Genomic DNA, 18,843 nt, shown 5'->3' on the forward strand with positions numbered 1-18,843 from the left:
TCCCACCATTGTTAATATCTACAGGAGATGCTGCCTCAAGGCAGGAGCATCTATCATCCCAGATCCCCACCATCTGACCCATGGCATCTTTTTGCAGCTGTCGTCATGCAGGAAGTATAGAAGCCTGAAGTCCCACACCACCAGGTTTAAGAACAGCTACTTCCCTTCAAAGCCCAAAGTGTACTTTTTAGCAACACTATGAACATTCTGACCACTTTGCTCTGAAATGTGTTTTATGCACTATGTTTGTGAACTTATATACTATATGCCTGTGAAGCTGCTGCAATTAAGATTTCTTTGTACCTGTGCATAAATCTTCGGCAGCATAGGCCAATACACTTGACATTGACTTAACCAAAATTTTGCCTCCCATCAGGTTGATGCAAAAGTCCAAAGAACTTGTCTTTTTCTCCCAATATATCTTCCTCAAATTAAAATTCCAATTACCTGGCCATTGTTAGCGTACGGTAGGTGGGGACTTGCTTTCCGCAACCTGACAGCCTTTTCAGCACTCCCAAAAGCCATATGGTGGCTCCGAAATTCCTCAAGTTGCTGTATCAATTCAAGTCTTCCCTTGTGTTGCTGCTGTATCACTCAGAGTTACAACCAGGCTGTAAATTCCAGGTTCAAAATGAAGGGTGAAAAAAACTAAAACATAGGAAACATTGAGCTGGTTAAAGCATTGCATCCCTGTTCATTGTTATTACTGCGTGACAAGGAACCAATAATTGTTGTATTGATTATTTGGCAAATAATTGACGCTTCTCCTTAATGAGTCAGATCTTATCAGCCTCTGAACCCTTCGCATTGCCCAATACGTTATCAGATCTTCAGTTGCATGTCTGCCCTGCTGGCACTTACCCAGTTCATGAAATTAAGCGTGGCTCGAATTCTGAAGAAAATGCAATACATACATGCGTTTGTATCAATCCCGATTCCGCGTAGTGATTTCGCCCTTTGGCTCTTCGCTTGCGGCGGAAAGCCTCTCAGACACCATGAGAAAAATATACAAATTCGTATGCCTGTGTTGCAAATCAATTCTGTGATGAAGTGGAAATGACCCTTGTACCAATAAGCAAAGGAAAGATGAAAAAAAAACTGAATACTGCTCGCGCGTAAAAGAGAAGCTATCAATCACGGGGAGGGGACCAGCGCTGGGTGTAGCAGCAAAGGAGATTGTTTAGGCTGTAATGTTGCCTTCCTACAGAATAGAAACACGTAACCCAGCTAAAGCATGTGCATTTGCAGAGTTTACCGTCACGCCAACCAATTAATCACGCTGCAATCCACAATTAATCATACAGTAATGAGCGGGGTCTCTTCGTTAAATTCTTTGCTTCCCCACTGTCCTTGGAGCCTCGGGCAGGTTTAACGCATGCAAAGCTCGATTAATCTTGGATCTGTGCGATGGAGATTTTTTTTTAAATACAGAAACATTTAAAACTGGGGAACGCAAATTTGCAAATATTGCAACCAAAATAGAAAAACTGGGGTGAGTGAAAGTTACTTGTCAACAGTTCCCTTCCGCTGAGGGAGAAAGGTGGCTTCAGAACAAATACGTGTACCTAAAAATTAATTCAGACTCAGAGAAATATTCGAGCTGGTATCCTGGTGCCCGCGATTTGTTTTCATTAACTTGGCCATTAACAGAGCAAATCCACAGTGTGATTGAAATGTCCTCTGAAATTGGAGTGTAGCAGCCAATTTTGAGACCCGACGCCTTCAGGAAGTGCTCTGCGATATTGTTTCTGATTGTGTGGAATAAAATATGGTCTCGATTTGACAAGGAGAGATTAAAGTGTGACAATCCTCTGCCACGCTACCTGCCAGGATGCAAACAAACAAGCACAGGCCCTGCAGAAGTTGTTAAGGAAGAATGCATGAGAACGACCTTTACTAACCTGTTGAATTATATCTCCTCCAACAATGTCTTTGATTTAGAAACATCCATCTCTTTCATGATGATTCCTATATGAAACATTGAGATGAGTTCATCGCACCTCTGTGAAAAGCAAAAGCATTCACCTTCAGTTTAGAAAGCGGGCATTTAACAAGAGTTGAGGATTTAAAGCTGTACTGCTTTCTGTTAGAGTCACAGAGTCATGCAGCATGGGACCAGGGCCTTCAGACCTACTTGTCCACAATGTCCAGCCAAGATAATCCCATTCCCTGCCTTTGCTTCATTTCCCTTAACCCTTTCCTATCCATTCACTGGAAATTATCCAGTTCTCCAAGATTCAGGAGTGGGCAGGATAGGGATATAGACAGTATGGCGAAATGGGTGAATAGGTAACAGAAGTGTGACAAGTTACACTTTGAAAGAAAGTATGAGAAGAGGAAATATAAATTAATTCCAAAATATCATTCTGCACAATTCCCAAAGGAATAAAAGAACAATGAGTTCAGGGATACTGTACCTGCGCACACTTTGTGAAAGAGGTTTAGCAGACTGAGAAAGTCACTGTAAAGCAATTATAAGGGTTTTGCAGCGTGGAAGCAGGCTTGTTGGCCTACTGAGTTTGTAGAGACTATTTACTCCTATGCCATTTTATTTTCTCCAAATTCCCATCACTCCACCTACTTAGTAGGGACAGCTTGTGGCTAATTAATGTAGCAACCCACACTTTGGGATGTGGGAGGAACCCAGAGCACCCAAAGGATACCCTACAGTCACTGGGAGAATGGGTACGCTCTGGATATCAGGATTCAATGTAGGTTAGACAGCAGCTGTGCTATCTACATGGCTGTGTCACTCAAATTTGGGATCCTGATGTTAAAAACAGAAGCATATTGAACTTGAGCTAGGAAGTCACTTTGTGTCCTGTTTGACAGTGGATATGGTATAGAAGAGATTTACCAAAATGATTTGAGGATGTTGGAACTTCAGTCACATTAAAACTGGGGTTACTCTCCTTAGAACAGAAGAAATCTGGTAGCATTATTTTAAGTCACGCACATTACAAAGGAGTCAAGAACTAGGAGACCTGGAAGGAATATGACCGGCAATGAGCAAAAACTGATGCGAGGAGAAATACTTTTTCAAGGCAAATGCTTGGAGTCTGCCATGGGAGCAGTGGAGGCGTATTTGACTGTGACATTAGTAAGATGAAAGAATTTATAGGGATATAAGATGAGGATAGAAAGGCAGGACAAAATGGATTGATCCTACATAGAGCTAGTATGGACTGAAAGGGATGAATGAACTCTTCCATGCTCTCACCATTCTGGGAAACTTGGATTCCATGGATTTTTACTTTTCTTGTCCAGCCTGTCACGTGGGACCTTGTTCAAATCTATTCAGATCATATGAAACAGACTTCCTTCATTTATTTTCCAAGTTACCTCTTCAAAGAATTTATTTATTAGTCAGAAATGTAATCTCAGTTCTTTATTGCTAATTAGTCTATGCCTTTCCAAAATCATTATTCTATCCCTTAAAATGGATTCAGTTAATTTATCAACCACCAGCTAGTTAAACTAGCTGGTCTGTAACTACTTGGATTATATCCATTTTTTAAAAAAAAAACATGCTTTCCAAACTACTGGCACTTCTCCTGCAGTTAGAAAAGATTGAAAAATTCTAGTCAGGGCTTCTGGACTTTATTTGCTGGAGTATTTTGACATATATTACATCCAAATTTGGAAATTTCTACATTTTCAAGGATGATAATTCCTTGACATTTTCAATTATATCATGTACAGGTACAGTATAAACTATATAATATTTCATACGTTCACATTGGCTGCAAAATTGGGACATCCTTTTCTTTTGTGAAGGCAGTTGCGAATATAATTAAGAAGCTTTCCCACATCCTTCTTCTCTACAAACAAGTTATATTTTTGATTCAAATAGGGTCTACTCTTTCCGACATTATCCTTTTACTCTTTATGTACTTATCCAGAGTTTCCATAACCTATTATTGACACTCCTGGTTTCTCTGCCAAGGAGAACCAGAACTCATTTGATGAGAATGATTAGGAAATTGAGAAGCTAATTAATTGCAAACTTAAGGTAACTCTGTAACGAAAGGTCTGATATCCCTCAAAGGAAAAGAAATACAGTACTGTGCAAAAGTCTTAATCGCATATATATAGCTAGGGTGCCTAAGACTTTTGCACAGTACTGAGGTAATTTTTTGTATTGCACACTACTGTAGTAATTTTTTGTATTGCACAGTACTGCTTCCACTAAAAAAAAACTAATTGCATGATATATGTGAGTGATGATAAATCTGATTTTGATATGGGTTTCTATTGTGGACTGAGAGTGGGGAGGGGGCAGGGGGCAGGGAAAGGAGAATCATGGTTGGGAAAAGGGGAATGGAGAGGGAGGCAGAGTGTAGCTTCAGAGAGGCATTCTGTTATGACCAATAAACCTATTATTTGGAATCAAATGACAGGGCTGGGTGTGTCAGCACACGCACCATCCCCCTGGTCCTGGCACTCCTTCTCTGCCAGGTGATGGATGGAAAGAAGCAGGAGGTGCAGCAACTCAGTTACAGCCATAACACGGTGAGTACTTTAGCACTGTCGAGGACTTCTGCAGCCCAGTCAGCCAAGCCTCACCTTGCTGAAAGACAAGAATGGACCTGAAGGACAAGGGTATACCTGTACATCAAGTACACAGAGGTCATCAATGCCTGTTGGAAAGAATTCTCCTCAATCACAACAATATTCCATTACACCATTCCACAGTAACCTACTTATTGCTGCTCTTTGCTGAAAACCATATCTCAACTACAAATCTAAGCAAGATCTGGGTGTAGATGGCACCCTAGGTGAAGTTCTAAAGACTGGCGGTGATTAGCTAATGTCACGAATCACAATCTCATCATCCACATCAACGAAGAGGAGGATGTATTAAGGGACTTCAGAAACGCTGTCTCTGCAAAACCCTTCAAACATCGTGACGGGATAAAGGAACCAAAATTCTCTCCCTGGTCAAGGTGCCACCACCAAGATCCTAATTACACTCAGTCAGCTCCAGTGGGCGGGCCATTTCACTACCATGTCCAAGTAAGCACTCTCTTCTGAGATCACCAGGCAAAACAAAGAAGACATTCGTGGATGTCATCAAAGCTTGCTGTAGATATGGAACAATCACACTGAGAATCTGGTGCATGATTGATCATAGTAGAGAAGGAACATTTAGGATGTTACTAATAATCTGAAGGCCAATAGATAAAATTCTTTCATACTATGATCACTCTTTCTGAGGAGTCTCTTAAGAAGATGGGCAAAGAAGTGGCAGATGGTATGCACTTTGGTAGGAGGAATAAAGGCATAGAATATTTTCTAAAGGGATTGAATTCAAAAATCAGAGGTGTAAAGGGACTTGGGAGTCCTGGTGCAGGATTCCCTAAAGGTTAACTTGCAGATTGAATAGGTAGTAAGGAAGGCAAATGGTATGTTACTATTTATTTCCAGAGGGATAGAATATAAAAACATGGATGTAATACTGAGGCTTTACAGTATAAGGCATTGTTAGATTACATTTGGAGTATTGTGAGCAGTTTTAGGCCCCATAGCTAAGAATGGATGTGTTGGCATTGGAGAGGGTGCAGAGGAGGTTTACGAGAATGAACCCAGAGTGAAAGGGTGAGGAGCATTTGATGGCTTTGGGCCTGTACTTGCTTGAGGTTAGAAGAATGAGGGGGATCTCGTTGAAACCTACTGAATATTGAGAGGCCTTGATAGAGTGGATGTGGCAAGGATGTTACCAACAGTGGGAGAATCTAGGACTATAATACATCAGAGATAGGAGCAGAATTAGGCCAATTGTCTGTTCAACCAGAGGCCATAACCTCAGAATAGAAGGATGTCCTTTTATAACAGAGATACAGAAGAACTTCTTTAGTCAGAGGGCTGTGAGTCTGTGGAATTTATTGCCACAGATAGTTCTGGAGACCAAGCCATTGGGTCTATTTAAAGCAGAGATTGATAGGCTCTGGATTAGTAAGGGCTTTGCAGGTTACAAGGAGGAAGCAGGGGTAGGAATCAGCCATGATCAAATAGCAGAGCAGGCATGATGGGCCAAATGGCCTAATTATGCTGCTATGCCTTATGGTCTTTATTGAGATTTATGAATTATCTCCTTGAATGACTACAACAAGTGTTTTACTCTTTAATCAGGCCATTCAGTCCGTTGTGGCTGCTCTTGCCATTCAATCATGGCTGATTTATTTTCCCTCTCAGCCCCATTTTCCTACCTTCTTCCCAGAACCTTTGACATTCTCACAAATTAAAATCTCCATTCACCTAAAACACCGATTTTAAAATGGAATAGTCAGAATCTCCTGTGTGAAATATCACCATGCTACACCTTTCCCCTCAAGTGGACTTGCTCCAGTTTTATTGCAGTGCTGTTGAGATGAAAATAATACTTCTCACATTTTTAAGAATATACTTAGAAACAAATCTGAAAGAGCAGCTAAGCAATAATTCCATTCAAATGCTCTGACAACGTTAAATCAAATAATCAAAACAAACTGCAGAACATTTACTGGCAAAATGCTGAAAATGGAAACAGCCAAGCATGCTGAATCTGTGTGCAGCACACACATTCTTGACTTCATTTTTCTGTTACCTGAAGTGATTTGTGTCAGAACAGATGACTTTATATTCTGTAAAGTATTGTAAGTAAAGGTCGCTGTGAGGAGTAGATAAGGGAAAAGCAATGTTTGACATATCCTCTGGGACTTGCATTAATAGCCATATATTTTAATGTATTGTTACAGATGAGCTGTTAGTATAAGACAACTAATAAAGATTAGAATGGCCATGTAATAAAAGAGGGCTGAGTCATTACTGTCAAAATTTCCTACAGAGGTCCATCTGCAATTTCATCGCCATTTGAAGCTGTAGAAAACCAATATAACAAATATAACAAATAAAGAATGCCACATTCCTACTCACAAAGATCTCAGTAGCTTCTGGTGACCACCCATCTCCCCATCGCGTTTCGTTACTGATGAATTTAAATAACTCATGTATTTGGGTGCAATCTAAATTTGCTACCAGTAGAGTATAAATTAAGAGGTATTGAGACTGCTAAGGGAAGTACTGCTCATGATTTCCTATATATCTATATCGTGATTTTCATAATGATGTAGATTGGACAGATCAAAGTGGCAATGACAACTTTGAGTGATAATTTGAGAAGTATATTTTAGATAGTTTTTTGGAGAAATACATTGAGAAGCTAACAGAGAGCAGGCTGTCTTCAAACTGTTATTGTGCAGTGAGACAGAATAATAATGATAACTTTACAGAACACTTTTTATATAGATGGTATTGTTCAAAGTGCTTTACAAAGGGATAAAGTAGAAACATAAAAATAAAAAATAAAAATAAACATGACATTAAAGACAAAAAGATGTTAGTTTAAGCAAGCTTAAATAAATAGGTTTTGGCATGGCATTTAAAATTGTCAACTGAGTCTGCCTCCCTTATAGTTTTAGGTATTGAATTCCACAGTTTTGGAGCATAGCTCAAAAAAAATACTCACCTGCCAATTATCTTTTAAAGGAGATTGTTTAAATATAAGAGACCAGTGAAAGGAGACCTGAGAGCTCGAGCTGTATTATAAAACCAAAATGATTCTGTGATGTACTTGGGTCCTGACAACAAAGAGCTTTCAAAACAAGTAGGAGAATTTTAAAATCAATTCTAAAAGATATAGGAAGCCAATGCAGTATAGTTAGAATAGCAGTGATATAGTCCCGCACCTTGGTTTTGATTAAAAGTCTTGCAGCAGTGTTTTGAATGAGTTGAAGTTTCTTTAAAATCAATTGTGTTGGAAGGCCTGTAAAAAGTGCATTGTAATTTAATATTTTCATAGTAAAGGATCCCTTATAAAGGAATGATAATACCTTGGTAGAATTACAGATTCTGTTTAAGGGTGAGAAACGCTTGGGTATGAAACTGGTATCTTAAGTATATTAAAAAAATGGAAATTACAATGGTATGAGGACAGAATCGACTCATGAGTACTGGAGAAATAGATTAAAGGGTAGTTTAGCAGTTTGTAGTCATTCAAGGAGGTAATTCTTAAATCTCAATAAAGACCATAAGACCATAAGGACTGGGAGCACAATTAGGCCATTCAGCCCATCATGTCTGCTCTGCCATTTGATCATGGCTCATTTATTTTCCCTCACAATCCTACTTTCTCTCTGTAACATTTGAAACCCTTACTAATCAATCTTTGCTTTAAATATTCTCAGTGGTTTGGTCTCCACAGCCATCTGTGGCAATGATTTCCACAGATTCAGCTCCCTCTGACTCCAAAAATTCCTCCTTACCTCCGTTCTAAAGCAATGTCTTTCTGTTCTGAGGCTGTGCCCACTGGTTCTAGACCCTCCCACTTTTAGAAACATTTTCTCCATGTTCATTCTACCTAGGCCTTTCAATATTCAGTAGGCTTCAATGATGTTCCCACTCCCACTCATCCTTCTAAACTCCAGTGAGTTCTAAACCCAGAGCCATTAAACACTTCTCATACAGTACATTAACCCTTTCATTCCTGGGATCATTTTCATAAATGTCCTCTGAACCATCTGCAATGCCAGCACTTCTATTCTTAGATATGTGGCCCAATTCTCCAAATGTGATCTGATCAATGCCTTATAAAGCCTCAACATTACATCCTTGCATTTATATTCTAGTCCTCTCAAAATGATTCCATTTTCCTTTCTTATTGCTGGCTCAGGCTGCGAGCTAACCTTTAGGGAATCCTGCACCTCTGATTTCTGAATTTGCTCCTCATCCAAAAAAGAGTAATCTACACCTTTATTCCTTCTACCAAGTGCATGATGATACACGTCCTAATACTGTTTTCCATCTGCTGCTTCTTTGCCCATTCTCCTTAACTGTTTAAGTCCCTCTGTGGCGTCTCTGCTTCCTCAAAACTACCTGCCCTCCACCTATCTTCATATTGTCCATTAACTTGGCCACAAAGCCCTCAATTCCACTATCCAAGCCATCGACATATAATATAAAAAGGAGAAGTCCCAACACAGATCCCTGTGGAACACCACCAGAAACTGGCAGCCAACCAGCAAAGGCTCCCTTTATTCATACTCTTTGCCTCCTGTCAATCAGCTAGTGCTCTTTCCATGCTAGTATCTTTCATGTAGTACCACGGGCTTTTAACTTGTTAAGTAGCACCTCGTCGTAGGCTTCTGAAAATCCAAGTACACAACATCAACCAATTCTCCTTTGTCTATCCTGCTTATTATTTCTACAAAGAATTCCAACAGATTTGTCAGGCAAGATTTTCCTTTGAGGAAACCATGCTGGCTACAGTCAATTTTATCATGTGCCTCTAAATATCTTGAAACCACATCCTTAATAATTGACTCCAGCATCTTCCCGACCACTGAGGTCAGACTAACTGGACTATAGTTTCCTTTCTACTACCTCTCTCCCTTCCTGAAGAGTGGAGTGACATTTGCAATTTTCCAGTCCCCCTGAACCATGCCAAATTCAATTGATTCTTGAAAATTCATTACTAATGCCTCTACATCTCTTCAGCCACTTCTTTCAGAACCCTGGGGTGTAGACCATCTGGTCCAGGTGACTTATCTATCTTCAGACCTTTTAGTTTCCCAAGAACCTTCTCCCTAGAAGGTTCTCTTCTTCACTCACTCACTTCACTCACTGCTGCCCCTTGACGTTCTCAAACTTCGAGCATACTGTTGGTGTCTTTTACAGTGAAAACTGGTGCAGAATACTCATTCAGTTTGTCTGCTATTTTTTGCTTTCCCATTACTAGCTCTCCAGCATGGGTTTTCAGTGGTCAAATGTCCACTATTCCCATCCTTTTACTCTTTATATATATTTAACAATCTTTTGGTAACTATTTTTATATTATTGACTACCTTACCTTCATAATTCAACTATTCTCTCCTTATTGTATTTTGATTGCCTCTATTGTTCTCTTAAAAACTTCCCAATTCTTTGGTTTCTCACTAATTTTTGCTTTATTGTATGCCCTCTCTTTTGCTTTTATGCTGGCTTTGACTTCCCTTGTCAGTTACGGTTGTCTCATCCTCCTTTTAGAATGCATCTTTGTTTGGGATGAACTGATCCTGTGTTTTCCAAATAACCCCTGGAAAGTGTAGCCATCATCTCTGCTGGTATCCCCTTCCAAACAACTTTGGCCAGCCACTCTGTCGTGCCTCCATAGTTACCTTTATCCAACAGTAATACCAGTACATCTGATTTTAGTTTCTCCCTCTCAAACTGCAAGGTGAATGTTGTCATATTATGATCACTGCCTCCTAAGGGTTCCTTCCCTTAATCTCCTTAATCAAATCTGATTCATTACACAACACCAAATCCAGAATTACCTTTTCCTTTATAGGCTCAATCACAAGCTGCTCTAAAAAAACAATCTCATAGGCATTCTAGAAACTCATTTTCTTGAGATCCAGCACCAACCTAATTTTCCCAATTTTTCTGTATACTGAGGTTTCTCCATGACCATCATAACATTGCCTTTTTACTCGCCTTTTCTATTTAATTTGTATTCCACATCCTAGCTACTGTTTGGAGGCCTTTTCTAACTCCCATCAGGCTCATTTTACCCTTGCAGTTCCTTAACTCTACCCAGAAGGATTCTACATCTTCAATGTTAGTTCTTTTTAAGGATTTGATTTCGGTTTTAGCAACAAAGCCACCCCCTCTGCCCTCCTGTCTGTCTTTTCAATATGATGTGTGTTGATGTTAAACTTGCAGCTGTAATCTTCTTTCAACCATGATTCTGTGATGCCCACAAGGTCTTTCCTGCCAATTTCTAACTGCGCACAAGAACTGACTATAAGCTACCTTATGTCGTATGTTATGTTCATTCAAATATAATGCTTTCACTCCTGTGTTCACCACTCTTCTTTTCAGTTTTCATATATAAAGGATGTAAAGGGATAATCTACTGAGAAATAAATGTTATATGAGAATAATGTACGTACTTGTTGAATTAAGAAAGCAAAGAAAGTATCAGACTTTTTAAAAAGTCATACAGTGCTATGAAGGTTAGTTGCATGCCAGATAGATACAAAATTTTTTGAAACTAGCAGATTATAATCATAAATTATAAAGTGACAGAATACAGAGTATGAGAATAAACCAGGAAATAATATAAAAGACAGACAGTAAGAATGCCTAAAGGTATATGAAAACGATATGAATCAGTAAAGTAAACATTGGTCCCTTGAGAGCTGGGAATCAATAATGGGAAATAGAGAAATTATTTTGAGTCAGTCAACATAGTAGAAGACATTAAAATTACCCTATTAATAATAGATTATCAAAAGGCCAGGGAAGGATAAACTTGCTCAATCTCTATCACTACAGGAACAAAATGGATAAACTAATGGAGCTAAAGGCTGGTCGATACTCCGTATCCTCAGATCTTAAAGCAAGTGACTCCAAGGATAGTGAATGCTTTGGGTTTATCATTTACCAAAGTTTCCTAGGTTCTAGAGTTGTTCCATTGTGTTGGAAAACTACAAATATAGTGCTACTGTTCTGAAAAGTTAGGAAACTAAGCCTGTGTGGAGTTTGTCATTGAGGAAAATGGTGAATATATCAGAACTAATATCAAGACATTTAGAAAATCATGTGATAATTAAGCTATACCAATATGAAAGGACTTGTCAAATTTGCTACAGCACTTAGAGAATTTAACAGGGAGAATCAATAGAGGAGATCAAGTAGATGTGGTGTATTTTGATATATACAGCCGAAGAAACCAAAGTCTTTCAACATATTAATGAATGGAATGAGTGCACTGCAGCTTATTTCACTGATAATTCAAGGATAAGTGGTTGGTGAGTACAGAGGTGAACATAAAGGGCTTGGAAAGGGAACACCATATCATATTCCACTTGAGTGAGTAGTTTCCAACCTGATGGCATGAGTATTGAATTTTCAAACCTCCTATAACTACTTCCCCCTTTGATCCTTTTTCCTTGTCTCCACATACTCCTATCAGTTCTCCTCCACATCTTCCTCCCAAATACCATGCTTCACCTTCATCTCCAATCTTCTTCAGATTCCATCATCTTCAGCCAATCTGTTACCTCCCTGCTTCTGAACTACTTCTCACTTCCCCCTTTTGCTCATCTGCCTTTCAGCTCTCTCACTGGAACCACCTATCACCCACCAGCACTTGCTCCACCCATTCACTCCACATTCGTTATATTGGCTATCTTGCCTCTTTCTTTCAGTCCAAATGGATAACCTCAATCTGAAACATTGGCTGTCCATTTTCCTGCATAGATCCTGCCTGATCTTTTGAGTTTCTCCAGCACTTTGTGTGTTTTGCTTCAGACTTCCAGCATCTGCAGTCTTTTGTGTCTGGATAGATTAAGTGGATGGGCATGATGTCAGCAGATGGAGTACAATGTGAGAAAATGCATGATTATCCAATTTGCAGAGGAAAAAAAATCAAAAAAGCAAATTTTTTTGAGATCTCTAGTGCAAGGGGATTTAGGGGATCTAGTTTGCATTAGATATAGCAAGTATTTAGGAAGGCTGGTGCAATTTCAGCTTTTATTGCAAAATAGGGAAGATTAGCAACAATTAATTCTACAGGACACTAGTGAGTCCATGGAACAAATCCTTCATTTAGCTATAGTCTCTTTTTAGAGGAAGGATACACTTCCATCAGAGGCAGACAGGGTTCATTAGGCTGATTCCTGCAGAGAAGGGTTTGATGTATGAAGAGAGTTGATTAGGTTGGGTCAATACTTACTGCAGTTTGGAACAAAATATGTTCTATTGAAACGTATAAGATTACAAAGAGGAATTGACACAGTGGATACTAAAATACAAACACGAGGAAATCTGCAGATGCTGGAAATTCAAGCAACGCAAACAAAATGCTGGTGGAACACAGCAGGCCAGGCAGCATCTATAGGAAGAAGTACAGTTGACGTTTCGGGCCAAGACCCTTCGTCAGGACTAACTGAAAGAAGAGATAGTAAGAGATTTGAAAGTGGGAGATCTGAAATGATAGAAGACAGGAGGGGGTGGGATGAAGCTAAGAGCCGGAAAGTTGATTGGCAAAAGGGATACACAGCTGGAGAAGGGAGAGGATCATGGGATGGGAGGCCTGGGGAGAAAGAAAGGGGGAGGGGAGCGCCAGAGGGAGATGGAAAGCAGGCAAGGAGTGATTGTGAGAGGGACAGAGAGAGAAAAAAAGGGGGAAATAATTAATTGATTGATTGATTGATTAATTAATAAAGGATGGGGTAAGAAGGGGAGGAGGGGCATAAATGGAAGTTAGAGAAATCAATGTTCATGCCAACAGGTTGGAGGATACCCAGACAGAATATCAGGTGTTGCTCCTCCAACCTGAGTGTGGCTTCATCTTGACAGTAGAGGAGGCCATGGATAGACATATCAGAATGGGAATGGGACATGGAATTAAAATGTGTGGCCACTGGAAGATCCTGCTTTCTCTGGTGGACAGAGCATAGGTGTTCAGCGAAATGGTCTTCCAGTCTACGTTGGGTCTCATGAATATATAAAAGGCCACACCGGGAGCACCAGATGCAGTATATCAAACCAGCCGACTCACAGGTGAAGCGTCGCCTCACCAGGAAGGACTGTCTGGGGCCCTGAATGGTGGTGAGGAAGGAAGTGTAAGGGCAGGTGTAGTACTTGTTCCACTTGCAAGGATTGGTGCCGGGAGGGAGATCGGTGGGAAAGGAATGGACAAGGGAGTTACATAGGGAGCGAACTCTATGGAAAGCAGAATGGCGGGGGGAGGGAAGGATGTGCTTGGTGGTGGGATCCCGTTGGATGTGGCAGAAGTTACGGAGAATTATATGTTGGACCCAGAGGCTAGTGTGGTGGTAGGTGAGGACAAGGGGAACCCTATCCCTAGTGGAGTGGCAGGAGGATGGGGGTGAGAGCAGATATGCGTGAAATGGGAGAGATGGGTTTGAGAGCAGAGTTGATGGTGGAGGAAGGGAAGCCCCTTTCTTTAAAAAAGGAAGACATCTCCTTCATCCTGGAATGAAAAGCTTTATTCTGAGAGCAGAATGCAGTGGAGACGGAGGAATTGCAAGAAGGGGATGGTATTTTTGCAAGAGACGGGGTGGGAAGAAGAATAGTCCAGGTAGCTGTGAGAGTCTGTAGACTTATAGTAGATATCAGTAGATAAGCCGTCTCCAGAGATAGAGACAGAAAGATGAAGAAAGGGGAGGGAGGTGTGGGAAATGGATCAGGTAAATTTAAGGGCAGGGTGAAAGTTGGAGGCAAAGTTAATGAAGTCGACGAGCTCAGCATGCATGCAGGAAGCAGCGCCAATGCAGTCGTTGATGTAGCAAAGAGAAAGTGGGGGATGGATACCCGTATAGGCTTGGAACATGGACTGTTCCACAAAGCCAACAAAAAGCAGGCATAGCTGGGACCCATATGGGTGCCGATAGCTAAAATATATATTTTTTCCCAGTGTGGTACCTAGACTGGAGGGAATTGTTTCAGAATATGGGATTTCTTCAATCAGATTTTGAAATCTTTAAATTCTCTCTCATCAAAGTGTGGAAGTGGAGTCATTGTATATATTCAATGTAGGGAGTGATGAACATCTAAATTTAGAAAAAAATGGGCATGAGGAATGGGGAGAGACTGGGACAGTGGATTAAAGACTGAGATTGTATTAGCTATGTTCGTTTTGAATAACAGAGTCGGCTCCAAGAATTGATTAGCTAACTATTGCTCCTGTATCCTTTCTCTAAACCTGGTATCCTTTTCATCATTTGTACTGATCTTCCCTTATCTGATTCTGTGCCAGATTTCTCTAATTTAGGATGTTGTGAAGTGCATTAGATTATTTCATGGTGCTGCTGATGCTGTAAAAATATAAGTTGTTGTCACTGATAGGGACTTGCAATGGATTATCAACCCAGATTGATCACCAGAGCTTCTGAAGTGAAACATGCATACCCAGAGCCAAAGGTGCTATGAACTGAACTATGGGTATTCTTATAATCATCCGTTGTTTTGTTTATGTTGGGGTCAAGCTAATGTCAAGGTCTGGTTTATTTTTATGTGCACAAGTGTGTAAATGAAAAACTTACTTCAGCAGCATCACAGGCACAAGGCATCATAATCGCAGCATTCACAAGGAAAATGTAAATTGGACATATATTACACACAGTTTTTTATGAGGAAGAACACAACTGGAACAAAAAAAGTGCATTTTAATGGAAAATGATGGAAGTGGTCACAGTGTCACTAAACTGTAATGATTAGGGTTATACCAGATGGTTCAAGAACAGAATGGCTGAATGGAAGTAACTGTTCTTGAAGCCAGTTTTGTGGGACTTCTGCTCCGTGGTAGCTGTGGGAAGATGGAATGGCATTTATGGGTGGGTGGGGGGGGGGGGGGGAATCCATTAATGATGGATGTTGCCTTTTTGAGGCAGCATCTCCTGTAGATACCACCAATGGTGAAAAGAATGTACCGATGATGCATTCAGCAAAGTTCATAACCTTGTTGATTTTGTAAAGGAATCAGAAAGGTTTTTTTTTACACATCATTCATCCTTCCAATGATACAACTCATGTTAAGTCGAATTATGCTTGCTGATTAAGCACAGGAGTCTTATGTTTTCCAAACCATAAAGGCAAGATGGTGAACTCTAGTTATGGGGAGAGAAACACGTTTGAACTCTGGAGCCTGGAGGAAACACTTCTGCTCCTCCTATAAAAGTGTTTATCTTAGGGATTCAGTCCTTGAAGCCTTCTGGAAAACCAAGCTGCTGTGACAATCACTGTGAAAATGAACAAACACAAGAAAATCTGCAGATGCTGGAAATACAAGTAACACACACAAAATGCTGGAGGAACTCAGTGAGCCAGGAACCATCTAGGAAAAGAGGAAACAGTCAACATTTTGGGCCGAATCCCTATCAGGACAGTCCTGCTGTAGGGTCTTGGCCCAAAACGTTGACTCTTTACTCTTCTCCATAGATGTTGCCAAGCCTGCTGAGTTCCTCCAGTATTTTGTGTGTGTTACTGTGAAAGTGAAGTCTTCATCCAACATATTTAAATAATTAAATGACCAGAGCGGCTCCTGTAAGCAGTTTGGTTGCCTGCCCCTTAGTCCTTCTTTGGTAAACTCAAGAAGGGTAGGTTTAATCCCATCTTTGATATTTTTATTATCAACATTTGACCAGACCCTATGCCACCTCTTTTTGGGAGGTAGAATTGAGCCTATGAGGTCAGGTGGATGATCTTTGGTCAGAATTACTACTACTACTATGTCGACTCAGGCCTAGGGGCCTGAATCGGAAAGCATTAAATATTATAAAATGTTTTAAGGAAGTGACAGAGAAGATTGAAGGTAAGGGTGTAGTATGGAGTAGAAGATGAGTGCAGAGAAAAATGCAAGAGCGATGGTAATGATATTATTTCTTCCACCCCTCCCACCCTAAAGTACACTCTCTCCCAAAGTCATGGTTCTGTCCAACATTGTGCATCAGCATGTCCATTGCAATAATGGGATTGGTCACCGGATGTCTCCCAGAGTAAAATAAGAATGTTCCTGCTGGTTTCCGGTGACGTCATCGTCGAGAATGGCAGCTTAAGTCACTAGCTCCTCCGGAAAAATGCCTATTAAGCCCCATTAACCCATCAAATATAGTATTTTTCAAAAAATATTTGAACTGAAAAGAGGGGCAAGAATGGGGAAAAAGAACGGAAATAAAAAAAGCGACACTGCGGTGCCTGCGTTTCAGGGGAGTGCAGCGAGTGGCTCTCCGACCCGACCGCATGCGATTGAGGCGGGCGCCGGGCCTCGTTCAGACGAAGCGGCGAATATGTTCAAAATCCTGAAAGAAATAATGGAGGTCCAGAAAGATATAAAGCAGCAGCTCCGTGATATTAAGGCAGAGCTCGCCAGCGTTAATCAAGAAAGTGGAAGATCGTGTTTAAAACATGGAACGGATACTGAGCAAGACAATAAAAATCATACATCACCAAGAAGGTAAACTGCTTGATCTGGAGGGAAGATCACAGTGGAAAAATATCAGAATCTACAATGTTCCCGAAGGAGCGGAGGGCCCATCTATGACGGAGTTTGTCGGAAAGTTACTGTGGGACGTGCTGGAGCTTCCCCTGGCTATGAAGCTGGAAGTCGAAAGAGCGCACCGCGCGCTCGTTCCAAAACCTACCAGGGATAGAAAGCCACGATCAATTATAATTAAATTCCTTTGGTACAGCACCAAGGCGGAGATTCTACGAAGGGCCTGGAGTAAGAAGAGAGTGTTTTTAGAGGATAAATTAATATATTTCGACCAAGATTACCCCCCCCCCCCGCGGTCCTCCAGAAACGCAAAGAATACTCCGAAGTAAAGCGAGTACTAAAGCAAAATAAGATTAGATTTCAAACTCCATACCCTGCTAAACTTCAAGTGTTTTATGACAACGGGACGCAGTTGTACCAGACAGTGGAAGAGGCGACTACAGACATGAGGGCCAGAGGGTTGCCCGTCAGCATGACCAAAACAAAAGAAAGCCGGCTGAGGAATTGTCTCGTTCAGCTTGGGAAATAGTGCGAGATTCGAGAAGGCAGGAGACGGGAGGAAGCCGAGAGAAACATATCAGGAAGAGACCGGGAGTTTCCCAAAGACAGTCCTCACCCCTTTCAGAAGAGCCATAAGGTTTGGCTAACTTTAAAAATGCTGAGAAGCTAAACAGAAGCAAAAGTACACGGTGATATACCTATCTCAAGAAATAATTATTATAATGTGGATTTTATATTACTTAGTTGTTATTCTTTATTCGCTCACTTACTCCTTTTTCCCCACCAAAATGAGAATATTGTAGAAATGAATACTACAATGGGGGCCCTCAACTCACAAATAGGAGGGGTTATCCCCCACAGCTAGACATTTCCTCTAGCTCAACGCAGGGTCATCTACCAGAGACCTCAGCCTTGGGATCACACGTTCGTTGCCATTTTTGTTATTATTTGATTTTCTTGGTTCTCATTTGTTCAGGGAGTAGATCAATTAAGTTTTATTCTAATTTCAATGATACATTGACAGATAAATACAGATGGCTAAGGACAAGGTAAAATTAATTTCTTCTAATGTAAATGGGCTATTAATTCCAATCAAATGTAAGAGAATTTTATCCAAAATGAAAAAAGAACAAGCCCATATAGCATATTTACAGGAAACTCATTTAAGTGATAATGAGCATAAAAAACTAAATAGAATGGGTTTCACTAATCTGTTTTTCTCCTCATATAAATCAGGACATAGGAGAGGAGTTGCTATTCTTATCTCAAGTAAGCTAAATTTTGAAAAAATATTCGAAATGGGAGATAAAGAAGGAAGATATATTCTGGTAAGGGGGAATATAGATGGCAATTCAGTTACTCTATTGAATATATACGCACCCCCGGGAAGTGATATTGGTTTCTTTCAGAAAATTACTGATATTATGGTAATGGAAACAGAAGGTCTCCTGATATGTGGGGGAGACTTAAATTTACAATTACAACCAAACTTAGACTCTTCCAATAGAAAAACCTATGAAACAAAATATTTACATAAGAAAGTTAATACACTTTTTGAGGATGTTGGTTTAATTGATATATGGAGGCATCTTTTCCCTGACAGAAGGGATTACACTCATTATTCTGCTCCACTTTCTGCATATACAAGAATAGACTATTTCATAACATTTGGAAAAGACAAAGACAAAATAAACACCTGTGGAATTGGGACAATAGATGTAAGTGACCATGCACCTATATATTTATCTGTTGATTTTGACCTACAACCAAAGAATACTATTTGGAAACTAAATTCAAGTCTA

Source organism: Hemitrygon akajei, chromosome 4, assembly GCF_048418815.1.
Source record: "Hemitrygon akajei chromosome 4, sHemAka1.3, whole genome shotgun sequence".
NCBI classification, from domain to species: Eukaryota; Metazoa; Chordata; class Chondrichthyes; order Myliobatiformes; family Dasyatidae; genus Hemitrygon; species Hemitrygon akajei.